This window comes from Schistocerca serialis, chromosome 2, assembly GCF_023864345.2.
Source record: "Schistocerca serialis cubense isolate TAMUIC-IGC-003099 chromosome 2, iqSchSeri2.2, whole genome shotgun sequence".
NCBI lineage: Eukaryota > Metazoa > Arthropoda > Insecta > Orthoptera > Acrididae > Schistocerca > Schistocerca serialis.
In genome coordinates this window covers 564,411,238-564,431,491 of record NC_064639.1, presented here as the reverse complement: position 1 = coordinate 564,431,491, position 20,254 = coordinate 564,411,238, and positions in this window count along the sequence as shown.

Below are 20,254 nucleotides of genomic sequence, written 5' to 3'. Positions count from 1 at the left end.
GCAATCTGACTTTCAATAATACCTACAAAAGAATGTCCCTGACTAACAATAACCTATACCTTTCATGAATCACTCACCTGACAAAAATCTTCGTTACTCGAACTACTGCAGTACAGCGAGCGACAATACTGCCAGCTAAATAAAAAATTCTAACTACTGAAGGCACTAACTACTGATAGGCATAGTTAGCAAATGAAAGATTTTGATAGAGAACAAACAACGTATTTATCTTATTAATGTTCAGTTCATGATATCCAGTATTACAAATTTACTCTTTCTGATGGACAGACGTCCAGATCGTCCGCTCTCAAAATTCTGCCATCTCTCTCCCCATATCCACCACTGCTGGTGGCTCACCTCCAACTGCACAACGCTACGCGCTGTTCACATCTAACTGCCCAACACTACAATAGAGAATATTCCAACAATGCAAACCAGCCACAGACTGCACACAGCACAGTTAGTGATTTTCATACAGAGCGCTACGTGACGTTACCAATATAAAAACCTAAACAGCTTACTTACACAGTGCCTTGCTGACCACTTAGGTCTGCCGGCCGAAGTGGCCGTGCGGTTCTAGGCGCTGCAGTCTGGAACCGCGAGACCGCTGCGGTCGCAGGTTCGAATCCTGCCTCGGGCATGGATGTGTGTGATGTCCTTAGGTTAGTTAGGTTTAACTAGTTCTAAGTTCTAGGGGACTAATGACGTCAGAAGTTGAGTCCCATAGTGCTCAGAGCCATTTGAACCATTTGAACCACTTAGGTCTACGTCACACTCCAATCCTACCACCAGCTCTTACCAGCTGAAATCTGGACTCATATGACCAGGTCACGGCTTTCCACTCGTATATGTTTCAACCGAAATGGTCACGAGTCCAGGAGAGGCGCTGCACGCGATGTCGTGCTGTTAGCAAAGACACTCGCGTCGGTTTAATTCACGCAATGTTGCTTGTCTGTTAGCGCTGACAACTCTAGGGAAACGCCGCTGCTCTCGGTCATTAAGTGAAGGACGTCGGCACTGTGTTATCCGTGGTGAGAGGTGGTGCCTGAACTTTGGTATTCTCGACAATCTCTTGACACTGTGGATCTCGGAATATTGAACTCTCTAACGATCTCCGAAATGGTGTATCTCATGCGTCTAGCTCCAACTAACATTCTGCGTTCAAAGTCTGTTATTTCCCGTGGTGAGGCCATAACCACATAGGAAACCTTTTTACATAAATCACTTGAGTACAAATAACAGCTCTGCCATTGCACAGCTCTTTTATACCTTGCGTACGCGATACTACCACCATCTGCATATGTGCATATCGCTGTCTCATGACTTTTTCCGTAGTTTTCATTGACCTCAGCGGGAGGGCACTGCTGTTGCTGAGAAGGAGGCGTGGTCTTTTGGACCCCCCCCCCCCCCCCAAACGTCACTGTAGATTGCAGCGAGCACTCGCTGATGTCTGTGGTATCGATTCGCGTTGCCGGCTTTTGTGTAGTACTGCAATCTCTGGACAATACCACATCCTCTATTCGTCCTCCCGACAAGGAGAAACCATCCGCTACGTCATCTTGACGATGTATGGGGGAGTGGGGGGAAGTTACAGCTAGCCACATCCTGCACTGGCCATTGCAAGACAATGCTGCTGTTTTCACACTGCTCGCAGTTCCACGCTGCTCTCCTGATACGATGACTGTGGCCGACCCCTATTCAGCCACTCCAATGCGAAGGCAAGTCTGGACAGTGCACTAAAAAGGCCCCAATGCCAACTCACGTCTAGTCTGCCGCTGCCCACAGCGCCCTCCAGCGCTGACAATGTGACTGCCCGCTCCTTACTGCTGACTCCTGCTTTTACTGGTGACTCCTTCCCACACAGACTCCTTAGGTGAGCCACACTAACGTAAAACAACTGTGGCCTGTGGACCAAACAAGGTTCCAGATGCTGCGCCACAACTCGGCAGCAGCTGCCCACTGTGGTGTCCGCTGCTGACTCAAGTAGATGTCGCTCCTTCCTCTCGGTACTGTAGCCTTCATCCCGCCAGAGCAAACCTCGATGTTGTGCTGATTCTGCGAACACGCGCCCACATACTCTTAGCTTGCTTACTTGTTACATAGTTTAATTCTTAATTTCTTTGCGTGTTTTTGGGTACTTGCATTGTTTAATTCGTAAATTTCGGGGGTATTATAGTATTTGAGAGTTGTAGCATCGCGCTTTAGTGTTTACTTCGTAGATTCTAACTTAAATTGCGTGTGAGTTTCGTATTGGAGGTGTAATTTCGAGTTTTAGTTACTGTAATCGTAAATTCAGGCAGATTGTAGCGCAGTCGTTAGGCATTTGTACAGGTTAGTTCATACATTCTTTGCGTGTTTCCCTTGCGATATCTAGACACGGACTCGTGTTTCAGTAACTGTTGTTCAACATCGATTAGAATGGACAGGGACTGTGATTGCTGTGTTCAGATGAGGGCTGAGTTGGCATTCCTTCGCTCACAGCTGCTAGCGGCGCTGACTTCGGTCGCGCAGCTTGAGGCTGTTGCCAATGGGCACCACTGTGGGGAGCCGGACTTTGGTATCACGGGGATGTCAACCTCGTCCCGTCTGTCCCCAGATCGGTCTGCCGCTGTAGTTGCCCCGGTTGCTGCCCGCAGTGGGGCTGAGCTCTCGCCTGTGGTTGATTGGGAGGTCGTTCCAAGGCGTGGCAGGCAGCGAAAGACGTCCCCGGAGGCTGATCAGAAAGCCTCCCCGGTGCGTCTGACAAACAGGTTTCAGGCACTGTCTCTGGCTGAGCTCCAATGTTAGGCGCGTAATGGGGCCCCTTAGGGATATGGCGACTAAGGAGGGGAAGAAATCCAGTGTGCACTCCGTGTGCATTCCGGGTGGAGTCATTCCTGATGTGGAAAGGGTCCTTCCGGATGCCATGAAGAGCACAGGGTGCAGCCAGCTGCAGGTGGTGGCACATGTCGGCACTAATGACGTGTGTTTCTTTGGATCTGAGGAAATTCTCTCTGGATTCCAGCGGCTATCTGATTTGGTGAAGGCTGCCGGTCTTGCTTACGAGATGAAGGCAGAGCTCACCATCTGCAGCATCGTTGACAGAACCGACTGCGGACCTTTGGTGCAGAGCCGGGTGGAGGGTCTGAATCAGAGGCTCAGACGGTTTTGCGACCGTGTTGGCTGCAGATTCCTTGACTTGTACCATAGGTTGGTGGGATTTCGGGTTCCGCTGAATAGGTCAGGAGTTCACTACACTCAGCTGGCGGCTACACGGGTAGCGGAGGCTGTGTGGCGTGGACTGGGCGGTTTTTTAGGTTAGAAGGCCTCGGGAAAGTACGGGGTGGGCTGCAATCTCAAAGGGTGCATGGCAAATACAGGACGTGCTTCGATCATGGAACAGTCGGAATTGTAGTTGTAAATTGTTGTAGTTGTGCTGGGAAATTCCCTGAGCTACAAGCGCTAATAGAAAGCACAGAAGCTGAAATCGTTATAGGTACAGAAAGCTGGCTAAAGCCTGAAATAAGTTCTGCAGAAATTTTTACGAAGTCTCAGACGGTGTTCAGGAAAGATAGATTAGGCAGAATTGGTGGTGGAGTGTTTGTGTCTGTCAGTAGTGGTTTATCTTGTAGTGAAGTCGAAGTAGATACTCAGTGCGAATTGGTATGGGTGGAGGTTATACTAAACAGCCGAACTAGTTAATAATTGGCTCCTTCTACCGACCCCCACACTCCGATGATATAGTTGCTGAACAGTTCAGAGAAAATTTGAGTCTCGTAACAAATACATACCCCACTCATACGGTTATAGTTGGTGGGGACTTCAACGTTCCCTCGATATGTTGGCAAAAATACTTGTTCAAAACCGGTGGTAGGCAGAAAATATCTTCCGAGATTGTCCTAAATGCTTTCTCCGAAAATTATTTCGAGCAGTTAGTCCACGAACCCACGCGAATTGTAAATGGTTGCGAAAACACACTAGACCTCTTAGCCACAAACAATCCAGAGCTAATAGAGAGCATCATGACTGATACAGGGATTAGTGATCACAAGGTCGTTGTAGCTAGGCTCAATACCGTTTATCTTCCAAATCCACCAGAAACAAACGCAAAATAATTTTATTTAAAAAAGCGGATAAAGTGTCACTAGAAGCCTTCCTAAGAGACAATCTCCATTCCTTCCGAACTGACTATGCAAATGTAGACGAGATGTGGCTCAAATTCAAAGATATAGTAGCAACAGCAATTGAGAGATTCATACCTCATAAATTGGTAAGAGATGGAACTGATCCCCCATGGTACACAAAACAGGTCCGAACGCTGTTGCAGAGGCAACTGAAAAAGCATGCGAAGTTCAGAAGAACGCGAAATCCCGAATATTGGCTAAAATTTACAGACGCGCGAAATTTGGCACGGACTTCAATGCGAGATGCCTTTAATAGGTTCCACAACGAAACATTGTCTCGAAATTTGGTAGAAAATCGGAAGAAATTCTGGTCGTATGTAAAGTACACAAGCGGCAAGACGCAGTCAATACCTTCGCTGCGCAGTGCCGATGGTACTGTTACCGACGACTGTGCCGCTAAAGCGGAGTTATTGAACGCAGTTTTCCGAAATTCCTTCACCAGGGAAGACGAATGGAATATTCCAGAATTTGAAACACGAACAGCTGCTAGCATGAGTTTCTTACAAGTAGATACCTTAGGGGTTGCGAAGCAACTCAAATCGCTTGATACGGGCAAGTCTTCAGGTCCAGATTGTACACCGATTGGAGAATTGCGCAGGTCGCACCAGTGTTTAAGAAGGGTAGTAGGAGTAATCCATCGAACTACAGACCTATATCATTGACGTCAGTTTGCAGTAGAGTTTTGGAGCATATACTGTATTCAAACATTATGAATCACCTCGAAGGGAACGATCTATTGATACGTAATCATCATGGTTTCAGAAAACATCGTTCTTGTGCAACGCAGCTAGCTCTTTATTTGCACGAAGTAATGGCCGCTATCGACAGGGGATCTCAGGTTGATTCCGTATTTCTGGATTTCCGGAAAGCTTTTGACACCGTTCCTCACAAGCGACTTCTATTCAAGCTGATGGCCTATGGGGTATCGTCTCAGGTGTGCGACTGGATTCGTGGTTTCCTGTCAGGAAGGTCGCAGTTCGTAGTAATAGACTGTAAATCATCGAGTAAAACTGAAGTGATATCAGGTGTTCCCCAGGGAAGCGTCCTGGGACCTCTGCTGTTCCTGATCTATATAAATGACCTGGGTGACAATCTGAGCAGTTTTAGGTTGTTCGCGGATGATGCTGTAATTTACCGTCTAGTAAGGTCATCCGAAGACCAGTATCAGTTGTAAAGCGATTTAGAAAAGATTGCTATATGGTGTGGCAGGTGGCAGTTGACGCTAAATAACGAAAAGTGTGAGGTGATCGACATGAGTTCCAAAAGAAATCCGTTGGAATTCGATTACTCGATAAATAGTACAATTCTCAAGGCTGTCAATTCAACTTAGCACCTGGGTGTTAAAATCACGAACAACTTCAGTTGGAAAGACCACATAGATAATATCGTGGGGAAGGCGAGCCAAAGGTTGCGTTTCATTGGCAGGACACTTAGAAGATGCGGCAAGTCCACTAAAGAGACAGCTTACACTACACTCGTTCGTCCTCTGTTAGAATGTTGCTGCGCGGTGTGGGATCCTTACCAGGTGGGATTGACGGAGGACATCGAAAGGGTGCAAAAAAGGGCAGCTCGTTTTGTATTATCGCGTAATAGGGGAGAGAATGTGGCAGATATAATACGCGATTTGGGATGGAAGTCATTAAAGCAAAGACGTTTTTCGTCGCGGCGAGATCCATTTACGAAATTTCAGTCACCAACTTTCTCTTCCGAATGCGAAAATATTTTGTTGAGCCCAACCTACATAGGTAGGAATGATCATCAAAATAAAATAAGAGAAATCAGAGCTCGAACAGAAAGGTTTAGGTGTTCGTTTTTCTCGCGCGGTGTTCGGGAGTGGAATGGTAGAGAGATAGTATGATTGTGGTTCGATGAACCCTCTGCCAAGCACTTAAATGTGAATTGCAGAGAAGTCACGTAGATGTAGACGTAGACATGCGCTCTCTGGGTAGGGATATAAACGTGCCGCAAAACCTAATTCATCGGCACAAACTATACATCTACATCTCCATGGATACTCCGCAAATCACGGTCAAGTGCCTGGCAGATGGTTCATCGAACCACCTTCAAAGTTCTCTATTATCCCAACCTCGTATAGCGTGCGGAAAGAATGAACACCTATATCTTTCTGTAAGAGCTCTGATTTCCCTTACTTTATCGTCGTGATCGTTCCTCCCTATGTAGGTCGGTGTCAACAAAGTATTTTCACATTCGGAGGAGAAAGTTGGTGATTGGAATGTCGTGAGAAGACTCCGTCGCAACGAAAGACGCCTTTGTTTTAATGATTGCCAGTCCAAATCCTGTATCATTTCTGTGACACTCTTTCCCATATTTCGCAATAATACAAAACGTGCTGACTTTCTTCAAACTTTTTGAACTTTTCACGAACACTTTTATAATGAAATACTTATGAAATATGGCAGATGTCTCTAGAGATTGTACCTCAACGCAAAGAGCAACATATATCTCAGCATTTATCTTGGTAGCATTTAACAATAGGCTGTCCACTTAACTAACGCATCCCATACACTTTTTTATGCACATTTAGACCTCTTATTGGCCGCTCAAGTGCAGAGATATATTGCAGCTCAAGAAAGAGGTGCATCAATTGCACTCTGAGATCACCCGTGTCGCCACCCATAAATCTCACGAAGAGAACACGTAAGTACCATAACCTGATTTCCCAGGAACTCCACTCAGTGGAAGAAGAGCCAAAATACGTGAACACGTGTCTCGGCTTATCCACAGTTATAATTAAATGTTTCCCTGAGACATTTAATTCTCGAAGGAGAAGAAATGAATTAAGATTTGTGCTGCAGATAGGACTCGGATCCAGGTCTTCTTGCTGGCTAGGCAGAAATGCTAACCATTACACCACTGTGAATAATGACAGAAGCAGAAGAAATGAATTAAAATTTGTGCTGCAGCTAGGACTCGAACCCAGGTCTTCTTACTTAATAGGCACAAATTAACCGTTACACCACCACAGCACAATGGTCAACAATGGTACAAGAACTACCTAAGTTCAGAGCCCTCCCCAACACAAACTGCAATTCATATCTTCTGCTTGTCACTAGTGCCAAGGCCCTCCGACATTGTAATATAGCACCCCAGCGTTGGACGTAATGGGAAAGTCCTGTACCATAAGTGATCTTATAGATCTTATGATTAAATGTTTCCTGAGACATTTAAGTCTCTTCATTATCTACGATAATGGTACAGGATTTTCCCATTACGTCCAACTCTGGGGTGCTATTACAATGTCGGAGAGCCCTGGAAACAGTGACAATATAAGGGAAAATAAGCAGGAGATATGAATTGAAATCTGTGTTGGGGAGGGTACTCAACTTAGGTTGTTCATGCAGAATGTTGACCATTGCGCTGTGGTGGTGTAATGGTTAATTTCTCCCTAGTAAGCAAGAAGACCTGGCTTCGAGTCCTGGCTGCTGTAGCACAAATTTTAATTCATTTCTTCTGCTTCTATCATTATCCACAGTTATTCGTCCGTTTCTGAAAAAAACGACGGTTAAAGATTTCCAGGTATTTTCGAGGTACCTTCTTTATGTGCCTTTTACCCTGCGATATCCTCAGATGAACTGCGGGCTCAGCGGTTAGGGTTATGGCTTCTTAATTCTTCTATCCAAACATTTCTCATAAGATTCTCTTCCTGGAGCCCTATAAGATTTATTTGCCCGACACATAAAATCGGATGTAGTTACACTGCACTCAGTATGTTACCAGCATATTGCAATGGTTAGATGTACATGAACATTAACCTCTGGGCGGTCTTTAAAGTTTTGTTGACATAGAACGTGGTGTGTATGCGTAAGGTTGGATGGGAAAGGGAGGTCAAGAGTAAGAGGGATGATAATCAGGGATGAAACAATAGGATGATTGGTGTCAAGTTTGCGGGAAGTGTAGTTAGCTACATTTTCCATACATCATTCGAATCATTCTTTTATTGAAGAGATGCAGAATGAGTCAGTTTACAGGATGTGTAGACATGATTAGTGTTAACATTAATTAACACGTTATTATTTAGTCCTATTCATGAAAATACGCTTAAAAACGTGTTTACATTAGAGGCGACCAGTTTTTAATTAAAAATTCGTCCATTAGATAGAAGGATTTCTTCAAGAGAATTGATTTTCGTTTAGATTTAAAACTTGCTTTGCTACTTCAAATGGTTCAAATGGCTCTGAGCACTGTGGGACTTCAACATCTAAGGCCATCAGTCCCCTAGAACTTAGAACTACTTAAACCTAACTAACCTAAGGACATCACACACATCCATGCCCGAGGCAGGATTCGAACCTGCGACCGCACCGGTCGCGCGGTTCCAGACTGAAGCGCCCAGAACCGCTCGGCCATAGCGGCCGGTGCTTTGCTACTGTCGGACATTTTATGTTGCTGGGCAAATGATCAAAAACTTTTGTTGCTGCATATTGAATTCTTCCTGAGACGCAGATAGCTTCAGTAATGGGTAATGCAGGTCATTTCTTCCTCTAGTATTGCAGGTATGGACATCACTATTCTTCAAATTGCTATGTATTTTAATGGAATATTTTATTAGCGACTACACATTTGTGGTGGTGCAGTTAAAATGTCTGACTCCTTGAAGAGGTGCATACACGACGATCGTACTTGAACACCAGATATTATTCTTATTGCTCGCTTTCTGCAATCAATGGAGGAAATGATACAAATATGGAATTTCATTTTATTTTTCTTTCATAAACTTCTGTTTCTCACATAAAGCAAACAAAATATCTGTAGTACATACTTTGGGATATATTTTAATTCCTCCTATATTTTCGAATACATACTACATTAGGAACATTTCTAAATTATGCTTACCACGAAGTTTGACATTTTTGGGTCTTCAGATTATGGGGTACAAATATGGAATACTCCATTTTTTCAATTTTGTCGAAGTTACAAGAAGTAATGGAAAATATAATACTTCATTGTCAAAGAAAACATTATGAAACATAATAACACAATAGAAAAACACATAAAATATACCATTTTCAGTTATTAAAGTCCTTACTGTAAATAATTTCACTTTCAGAAGTCACACACATGTCTTTTACCCTCATGTACAAATTCATTGTGTGTCCACATTTCGCACATTAGACGCATTACCCATTCTTCCCCTGTCTCGTTCTGTGAAAATTTACCAGAGCAAAAGAGACAATTGATATCTTCATTATTGGGTATACTGTTCTTCAGAACGCTACTAAAGGTGGATGTATCATCTCTCACACTAAAAACATGAACCTCAGAAACAGATGATTCTTGATTCCTAGGCTTTTGTGGCCTCTGCTTCTTTGTCTCCGGTTTATTTGTTGCTGTTGTCGACACTTCAAGAGATCTCTTGTACGGAGACAACGTTAGGACTGCTCAAGAAACTGCTTTCCTTCCCTTCATTCCTGGCCTCTTCTTTATTTGTGAAATGGGTGAGATTTGTCAAGGAGTAATTTCAGATGTTCTTCCCTCGACTTCGACATTAGCCTTCCAACATTTAGAAGCCACAGCTCCTGCAGATGGTTCCTTTACTGGATCATTGGGTAAATCCTTAATTATTCCTTCATTGCTGTCAATGAAATCTGTATCCGAGAAAATTGGACGGGTTAACGGTTATATTGTCATCGTAAACTCATTGACTGCTGGTCCCTTGTCTGGTACTTGAGAGTTCCAGTAATATGCATCTTTCAATACAAGCTCTCATCAGTATGCACACCCAAAGACATGGAGCATTCTACCTTGTTTACCGACTCCTATTCATTTACTACATCAACTGTTGGTATGACTCTATTTGTTATATATAAATCAGTATAGTGTTTTGTCTCAAAATTTAGTGAGTACCCATTTTTAGAGAACCACTTAATAGTTCTTTTGATTTCTCGCTAATGGTGTTTATTATAACAGTGATGTTGTCTGCAAAAAGTACCAATTCTGCTTGTTAAATGTTAAGTGGATTGCCATCCACATATATGAGGGCGTGCTGAAAAGTAATGCCTCCGAATTTTTTCTGCTGTTCTCATTATCGGTTGATGTACTACATTTCAAGCATATTACTCGGTCAACTTTCCCGTTTCTCTGACGCAAGTTGCAACCCTCTGCCGCTAGAGGGCTCTGAACTGTAGTGTGTAACATGGCGGTGTGTAATATAACTATGTCAGTGCGTGAGAAACACGAGTGCTGTAATCGAGTTTCAAACCGCAGAAAACGTGACTCTAACTGAAATCCATAGAAGACTGAAATGTGATGATTGTATCGACACCAGAAAATGCAACGTTTGGCTATTGGTGCTCGTAGTGAAGGAAACGCTGGTGCTAATCTCAACGCGTAACCAGCACTCTCACCTGAAGATGGCGACCAGTTGGACCGCGGAAATATTGTGTCATGAAGACGTTATGATCCGGCTGCATACGCGAGAAGAATATTATCAATTATTACGCCGGGAAAGCCTTCGTAGTCACAAGCAGAAAGTCATTCAAGCTCGGAAATCGGTTAGGGAGAAATTACGGTTGCTAAGGTTAGGGCATATAGATCGACAGCAAACGCTACGAGAGACCTGTAAGCCGGTTACTGAATCTCTCAGGTAGCTCACAGCAAAAACAAAATCACACGATAACGATGGTGTTGCTATTGACGAATTCATTATCAGTCACATCCCTGGTCAGATAGATAGGACATTCGGCGCTAGCAGGGAAAGACTGTATATGTTGGGCACGCAGGCTATAAATGTAATTAAAGACACAATACAGATTGTTGATAGGCGGTTTGAGGGAACATCTGGTTTAATGAATCTTACTTTTCTAAGACACACGAAAAAATCCATAAATTATTCAGTTATTGATAGGGAAATGTACCGTGAAATACTGCATTTGACTGATGTACATAAGATCGCAAAAAGGATAAGCAACAAGAAATATAAAACCATTATAAAACCAATACTTGATGGAGAAAACAACAACAGCAGCAGCGGCGATGGTATTGACATTGAGCATCAAGCGGTGAACAGTCAAATCTTGCAGTAGCTATATACAGTATTATGAGGACGCCAACGAGCTAATAGATCGATTACGGCTGTTCTTTAATCAGCTGCTGCAGGCATAACACAGCTCATTCGACTGACGCTGTTTCAATAATCTCTGAGCTTAGAGAGAGAGAGGCATCATCGAATAAGTATGGTGACAGTAGTTCGAGAGCTGCACAAACCAACATTTAAAACATACCCTCGTAGGCATGTTATGATTAAAGGTTTGGATGACTTATGGCACGCTAATCTTGTATATATGAGGGAATATTCACATGAGAATAATGGATCAAAATATATTTTAGTAGTTATTGATACATATTCCAAATTTGCCTGGGCTTACCTGTTAAACCAGCAATTAAAACAACCCCTCGTAGGCATGTTATGATTAAAGGTTTGGATGACTTGTGGCAAGCTAATCTTGTAGGTATGAGGGAATATTCACATGAAAATAGTGGATCAAAATATATTTTAGTTGTTATTGAGACATATTCCAAATTTGCCTGAGCTTACCTGTTAAACCAAAAATGGGTAGAAATGTCGTGGATGTGTTTGGGCATTTGTTACAGACGGGGACGAATCAATGCCCATACAACCTCCAAACCAATCATGGTGCAGAGTTTTACGATAGGTAATTCAAGACCGTGTTGCAACGGTATGGAAACATCACTACTCAACACTCACTCACCTGAAGGCAAGTATCGTGGGGCGTCTGAACAGAACAATAATACGTCAAATGTGGACGCGTTTTAATCTTCGTGGCTCATACAAATGGACAGATATCCTTCCAGAAATAATTGCTCAGTGTAAACTAACCATATATAGCACAATAAAAATGAGACCAATCGATGTTTGTGATCATGGACTCGTGGATGCGGTGTACTATCGCATTAAAATCCTGGATCCACGCAAACAGAAATTTAATGTAGGTGATATAACGCATATCTCAAAGCACAAGACAGCATCTGAGAAATCACACCTACCGAACCGGTCAACAGAAATATTTACAGTTTCAGAGGTGCAAGAAACGAAGCCTAGAATTATATCTTGAAGAATAGGAAAAGTGAACTGATCCTGACAGCGATGTATGCAGCTAAAAACGCTCTGAAGTAGAAAGGTGTGGGAAGAAGAAGAAGAGGAGTCGCTGAAGCACCTCGAGTGCTACCAATACCCAAGACGTATGGTGGTTTTCTTCCATTCCTCATCCCGGCTTTCTCCACCCTCTCGGCGATGGGTGCTGCAACTATTGCTCGAACAGTCAAGAAAGCGCAAAACACCCAAGCGCTGTTATAAGAAGGAAGAACCGCGTGATGGAAGACGCAGCCATCGTAGAAGGACTATACTTGAAACTGTTCAGAAAAGGGCTTGGTCTACACATAAATAAGAAGAAAACCATTAGTAGTCCTACCAGATCGGACACTCACACATACCGACCTTCTTCAGTTTGTTGGGAAAAAATTCAACATTCCAAGATTCCGTGGTGTGTTTATGCAGGATACAGTACCGAAGACTATGTGGAAAACTGGTGAATGTGGTATTGTTGCTGGGGGTTCTGGCTCCCACTCGGCGTCATGTTATGAAAAATGCAGATACCTCACTTGGTGACCTACAACCGGCAAAGGAATTAAAACGATACTTCACTCGCAGAAGACGTGTGTTCTACAATTTTCGGCGCTATCAGGACTTCAATACACACCTCTGTGGACATCTGTGCATCATATTCTCTTGAGGTATACAGAGAAGAAGAAGAAGCAGAATATATAAGGAGGTGCTTTAAGCATTGCTTCATCAGTTGAGGTTCAGACGCATGACTTTAAAAGAACGATCATCTGTATTATGTGCAAATTACTTCCAGCCAGTTGATTTGAGTATTTATTAATGGAGAATTGCACTGATTGGACTGGAGACACATAACAGCATATCAAATATCGCCGAGGCTAACAACAAACTGTATCTGGATATTAATGGTGAAAAAAACATTGTGGAAATAGAACCTGTTGCATACGATACTGACGGTTTAAACGAAGTTTTAAAACAGTCTGAAAAAAGTATTGAGCTACGGGAAAATATCAATACACTTAAATCTGAAAAAATGTTCAATAGAACGCCTACTGGGTTTCACGAAAGGGCAGGTTTTGAAGAAGGATCCTAGTAAATTTTACAAGTCAGATAAGACTGCAGACATACTGCCCGTCAGCACAATCCGAGTCGAGTGTAACATTGACACTGCCACGAACTGATATCTCAACGACAGTCTGATTCATACTCTTTACGGATTCTTCCCCTCAGTTGCAACAGGGAATAAGACAGTTGAGACTCCTACCAATGCAATATACCTTCCAGTGACAGTTCAGACATTGGACTATTTGGAGTTGCGTATGTGGAACAGAATAAACAACTTGTTGACTTTCGTGGTGAGGAAATCATTGTACGATCACATCTAAGGCAGGTTTGGCATATGGCATAAAACCAGTGCATGTAATCCACAGCACGTCACTTCACTGCTGAACCGCAAAGTGCTAACACGTGCGAACTACGACTTTCTTAAATCAATTAGCTCGAAACCTCGCAGTGACGTCCTCTCTGAGTATAACCGGTCCAGTAGAGTATGATGAGCGAACTATACGTTAGGAATACTTTTCGCATAAACCTTATACTTCAACCACTTTATTTATTTAGAGGGATCATTCAAGAAAACCGAGGACAGTGATACAGTGGGATCCAAGCATACACGTAATGCTTCAGCATTCCTGTTTCAAGAGATATTCTATGAACTCAATGGGTCTGAGATCAACCTTACACTCAATGTCGGTATGACGTCAACCCTTAAAACTTAAGTCTCTGCATCACGCACGGCTTCGAATGATTTAGAAAATGCGGGATGGTTCATAGACGGTCCGGGGGATAAGGCACTTGCGGAGTATGAGTGATTTACACTAAAAATGCTTATGGGTTACTTTGAGTGCTTGAGGCAGATTGTTATAAATAAGTGCCACAACACGACATGGCATGGACTCGACTAATGTCTGAAGTAGTGCTGCAGGGAATTGACACCATGAATCCAGCAGGGCTGTCCATAAATCCATAAGAGTACGAGGGGGTGGAGATCTCTTCTGACCAGCGCATTGCAAGGTATCCCAGGTATGCTCAATAATATTGATGTCTTGGGAGTTTGGTGGGCTATGGAAGTGTTTAAACTCAGAAGAGTGTTCCTGGAACCATTCTGTAGCAATTCTGGATGTTTCGACTGTCGCATTGTCCTGTTGGAATTTCCCAAATCCGTCAGAGTGTACAATGGACATGGATGCAGGAGATCAGACAGGATGCTTACGTATGTGTCACCTGTCAGACCCGTATCTAGACGTATCAGGGTTCCCATATCACACAAGTGGACACGCCCTACACCATTACAGAGCCTCCAACAGCTTGAAAAATCCTCTGCTGATAAGCTGGTTCCGTGGCATCATCAGGTTGTCTCCATACTCATACACGTCCATCCACTCGATACACTTCAAAACGAGGCTTGTCTGACCAAGCAACGTGTTTCCAGTCACCAACAGTCCAATGTCGTCGTTGACGGGCCCAGACGAGGCGTAAAGCCTTGTCTCATGCAGTCATCAGGGGTAGACGAGAGGAACTTCGGCTCCAAAAGCCCATATCGATGACGTTTCACTGAAGGGTTCACACGATGACACTGTTGATGTCCCAGCATTAAAATCTGCAGCAATTTGCGGAAGAATTGCACTTCTGTCACGCTGAACGACTCTCTTGAGTTGTTGGTCCCTTCTTTGCAGGATCTTTTTCAGGCCGTAGCGATGTCGGAGATCAGATGTTTTCCCGGATTCCTGATACTGATGGCACACTCGCAAGGGAAAATTCCCACTTCATCACTACCTAGAAGATGCGGTGTCCCATCGCTCGTGTGCCAACTATAACATCACGTTCAAACTCACCTAAATCTTGATAACCTGCCATTATAGCAGCTGTAACTGTTCTAACAACTGCGACAGACTATTGTTGTCTTCTACAGTCGTTGCTGACCGCCGTGCCGTATCCTGCGTGTTTGCCGGCAGCTGTGGCCGAGCGGTTCTAGGCGCTTCAGTCTGGAACCGCGCTGCTGCTACGATTGCAGGTTCGAATCCTGTCTCGGGCATGGATGTGTTTGATGTCCTTAGTTTAGTTAGGTTTAAGTAGTTGTAAGTCTAGGGACTCATGACCTCAGATGTTAAGTCCCATAGTGCTTATATCCATTTGAACCATTTGAATCTGCCTGTTTACATGTCTCTGTATTTGAATACGCATGTCTATACCAGTTTCTTTGGCGCTTGAGTGTACAAATCTTCATCCTCCTTCGATTTGGTCATGGGAATGTTGTCACTGTAAAGCTTATCAACCTCCTATGAAAGTTTTTCGAGCTCAGCGAGCAGCCAAACCACAGGACTATCCCCGACATAAGATTTGTAGTATCATGGGACGATACAATTTGCTATGCTGCTGTGTTTTTTCCACGAAGGTGGCATGTGAGGCTGTAATGTCACTTTCAAAGCCGGTCACAGGAGCGAGATGGCATTCAAAGTCAGTGTACTCTACAAACGAGCATCGCTCCTGGTGGTTGGCATTTTTAAACTTTATGAATTTGTTTTCCTCAGTAAGCATAAAGACACACACCGGATCCTTAGAAGCGATATCTAGTAGATACGCCGCTAATAAGATGTCTAAGGAAAAAGAATTCAGGCATTGTAAGTAAATATGCTTTTTATGTTCTGTTTTCAACAATTGGCTGTAAAGGAGCCAGGACATGTCTTTGATCCAAACACAGTGACAATTATCTCCTAGAGAGAAGAGCAGCATGTTTACATGCAACTCACACTCACCGACAAATATTGAGAAATGGAGGGGGCCGACAACAATATACTTGTCCTGCTCATTTGATTTGCTATTCTTTTCCAGGCCATAAACATGAATCGATATTCCGGTATTCTGCCCCTCAAATTTAGTTATGTCCTGGATCTTGACAGGGAAGGCGATATCATCAGTTGCAACATACACCAATACTATCACCTACATGGTATGTACCAGCATACTCAGGATGATCACTGTAATTGTAATTTTTCTAGCAAGCCAGGACTGACCGTGCAAAACAAACATGATCCTTTCTATTTTCGACATTAATGCATGCCCTTTTATCAGCTATATCTTTAGGTAACTTGACACAGCTGGACCTTCCATTTACCGGATCATAAACATGTGTATGGATGACCCCCTGACTTCCATCTCGGAAAACCGGGCCAGTATATTTACGAAACCACTCGGCCAATTGATGTGCTCCGCAATATCACGCCATTTTCTCCCCAAAGGTAATGAAGACTTGTCTCTTCAATGCCAGAATCAACTTAAGGAGGAGGGGGGGGGGGGGGATAGTTCCATCCAGAGCACCACATTGAATTTAATGGTGGGATACTGCGTATCACTGACTACTTTGAGGAGCTCCATTTCCATGATAGTCAGCCACGCCCTTAGAAATCCAACAGGGTCGCAGTATCCTCCTGAATGAGATTCGCTCCTCAAAGGCACTTCCAATCACCGAGTATTCTAACTGCGGCATAGTGTAACTGACTAACGTCCTTCCCTAAAAGGATGGGAGAGGGAACTGTCGCTAGCTACAGAATCTTCTCTACTACTAATATTACTACCACAACAGGATGATGTGATGCTCACGTGTATGCGCCAAGGCACACATACCTTCCGTTGTCTGCAAGGGCGATCAGTCAGAGCCAGAGTAGGAGGAGGTGGTGACAGTGGGGGCCAGCGGGAACACCCAGGTTGCGGCGATGGCGTCCGGCGATGCTGCTGCTGCAGCTGCTGCGCTATGCCAGGGTCTTCACTACCCCAGCCTAGGAGATGGGAGATCATAGCTCTTCTTCTTCTTTTTCTTCTTCTTCTTCCAACTCAACCACCCATTGACGCCAGGGGATTGCGATGGTGCAGGGTCAGACTCTGCAGCAGGCGCAGCTGATGCGCTGCCTCTTGTGCAGCCGCCAGTGGCACTTTGCACGGCGCTGCAAGCGGCTCAGGCGCGTGTTTCAATCCTGCTCCCCGACCATCGTTCTAAGCACTCGTGCCACAGCCAACTGCTATAGTGCCTCTGTAACATATGAATAACGAAAAAAAATTAAAGTCAACGCTCAGGAATTTTTAATATGGGTGGTCCATTGCCATTGATAGTGACCGGGCCAAATATCTCACGAAATGAGCATCAAACGAAAAACCTACAAAGAACGAAACTCGTCTAGCTTGAAAGGGGAAACCAGATGGCGCTATGGTTGGCCCGCAAGATGGCGCTGCCATAGGTCAAACGGATATCAACTGCGCTTTTTTTAAAAAAAATAAGAATCCCCATTTTCATTACATATTCGTGTAGTACGTAAACAAATATGAATGTTTTAGTTGGACCACTTCTTTCCCTTTGTGATAGATGACGCTGTAATAGTCACAAACGTATAAGTACGTGGTATCACGAAACATTCCACCAGTGCGGACGGTATTTGCTCATGACGCATTACCAGTGTTAAAATGGACCGTTTATCAATTGCGGAAAAGGTCGATATCGTGTTGATGTATGGCTATTGTGATCAAAATGCCCAACGGGCGTGTGCTATGTGTGTTACTCGGTATCTCGGACGACATCACCCAAGTATCCGGACCGTTCGCCTGATAGTTACGTTATATAGGGAAACAGGAACTGTTCAGCCACATGTGAAACGTCAACCACGACCTGCAACAAATGGTGATGCCCAAGTAGGTGCTTTAGCTGCTGTCGCGGCTAATCCGCACATCAGTGGCAGAATAATTGCGCGAGAATCGGGAATCTCAAAAACGTCGGTCTTGAGAATGCTACATCAACATCGATTGCACCCCTACCATATTTCTATGCACCAGGAATTGCATGGAGACGACTTTGAACGTCGTGTACAGTTCCTCCACTGAACACAAGAGAAATTACGGGACGATGACAGATTTTTTGCACGCGTTCTATTTAGCGACGAAGCGTCATTCACCAACAGCGGTAACGTAAACCGGCATAATATACACTACTGGGCAACGGAAAATCCACGATGGCTGCGACAAGTGGAACATCAGCGACCTTGGTGGGTTAATGTATGGTGCGGCATTATCAGACTAAGGATAATTGGCCCCCATTTTATCGATGGCAATCTAAATGGTGTAATGTATGCTGATTTCCTACGAAATGTTCTACCGATGTTACTACAAGATGTTTCACTGCATGACAGAATGGCCATGTACTTCCAACATGATGGACGTCCGGCACATAGCTCGCGTGCGGTTGAAGCGGTATTGAATAGCATATTTCATGACAGGTGGATTGGTCGTCGAAGCGGCATACCATGGCCCGCACGTTCCCCGGATCTGGCGTCCCCGGATTTCTTTCTGTGAGGAAAGTTGAAGGATATTTGCTATCATGATCCACCGACAACGCCTGACAACATGCGTCAGCGCATTGTGAATGCATGTGCGAACATTAGGGAAGGTGAATTACTCGCTGTATTGCCAAATGCATTGAGGTTGACGGACATCATTTTGAGTATTTATTGCATTAATGTGGTATTTACAGGTAATCATGCAGTAACAGCATGCGATCTCAGAAATGATAAGTTCACAAAGGTACATATATCACATTGGAACAACCGAAATTAAATGTTCAAACGTTCCTACGTTCTGTATTTTAATTTTAAAAACCTACCTGTTACCAACTGTTCGTCTAAAATTGTGAGCCGTATGTTTGTGTCCTATTCACACTCATACCAGGCTGTTCCCCCGAGATTTATTTCGTCATATGTTTGTGGCTATTACAGCGCCGTCTATCACAAAGCGAAAAAAGCGGTCCAACTAAAACATCCATATTTCTTTATGTACTATACGAATATGTAATAAAAAATCTGGGTTCATATTAAAAAAAAACGCTGTTGATATCCGTTTCACCTATGGCAGTACTATCTAGCGGGGCAGCCATAGCGCCATCTGGTTTCCCTCTTCAAGCTAGACAAGTTTCGTTCTTTTTTTGTTGTTTTTTCGTTTGACGCTTATTTCGTGAGATATTTGGCCCGGTCACGATCAATGGACCACCCTGTATATATACTGTAAGGAAATATATATATATATATATATATATATATATATATATATATATATATATATATATATATATATATATATATATATATGCTGTAAGGAAATAACAATAACATTTCAGAATAATAATCATTATATGCTATAACAACGATGGTTGCATTATAATCACCTTTTCCAGTCTAGGTCCAAGGATTGAGCAGTTCTGTTGGGCATTCCAGTAGCTCTCCCACCCAAACCAGAATTTCGTCATCCACTCCAGAAAAGGCGAGATGGCGCTTCCTTTCAGCTCCCTCTGCAGCAGCCGCCATCTCATGTGCCAAATGGCTCTAAGCACTATGGGACTTAACATCTGCGGTCATCAGTCCCCTAGACTTAGAACTACTTAAACCTAAATAATCTAAGGACATCACACACATCCATTCTGGAGGCAGGATTCGAACCTGCGACCGTAGCAGCAGCGCGTTTCCGTCTCATGTACCCACTCCGATATTTCGCCCTCGCCTTGGGGGCATTTATCATTCTCACTGATGTTACCTTGTTCGCACTCAAATATGTAAACAGAAAACCGTATTCTCTAGTTCACTGAAATTAGTTACATATGAAACACACTCAACCCGAAGATTGCTACTTGCAATCGATCATTCCTGTCTCTCGGCCTCAACACGTACCCCTCTGTCTCCCTCCTCACCCATAGCAACATCCAGAACAGCAAAAAATATGTGCTGTTGCTGCAGTGGCTCTCAGCCTCCATTTGGCGATCTAGACAAGCCAGCATGTCAGGAATGAAGGCTATAAGACAAGAAAAAAAAGGGCTGTAATACCAGCTACAGAATAATAATTCGTGACGCACTAAGATTACAGCAACAAACCTTTCAGTACCTTGGTAGTATAGAGGTTT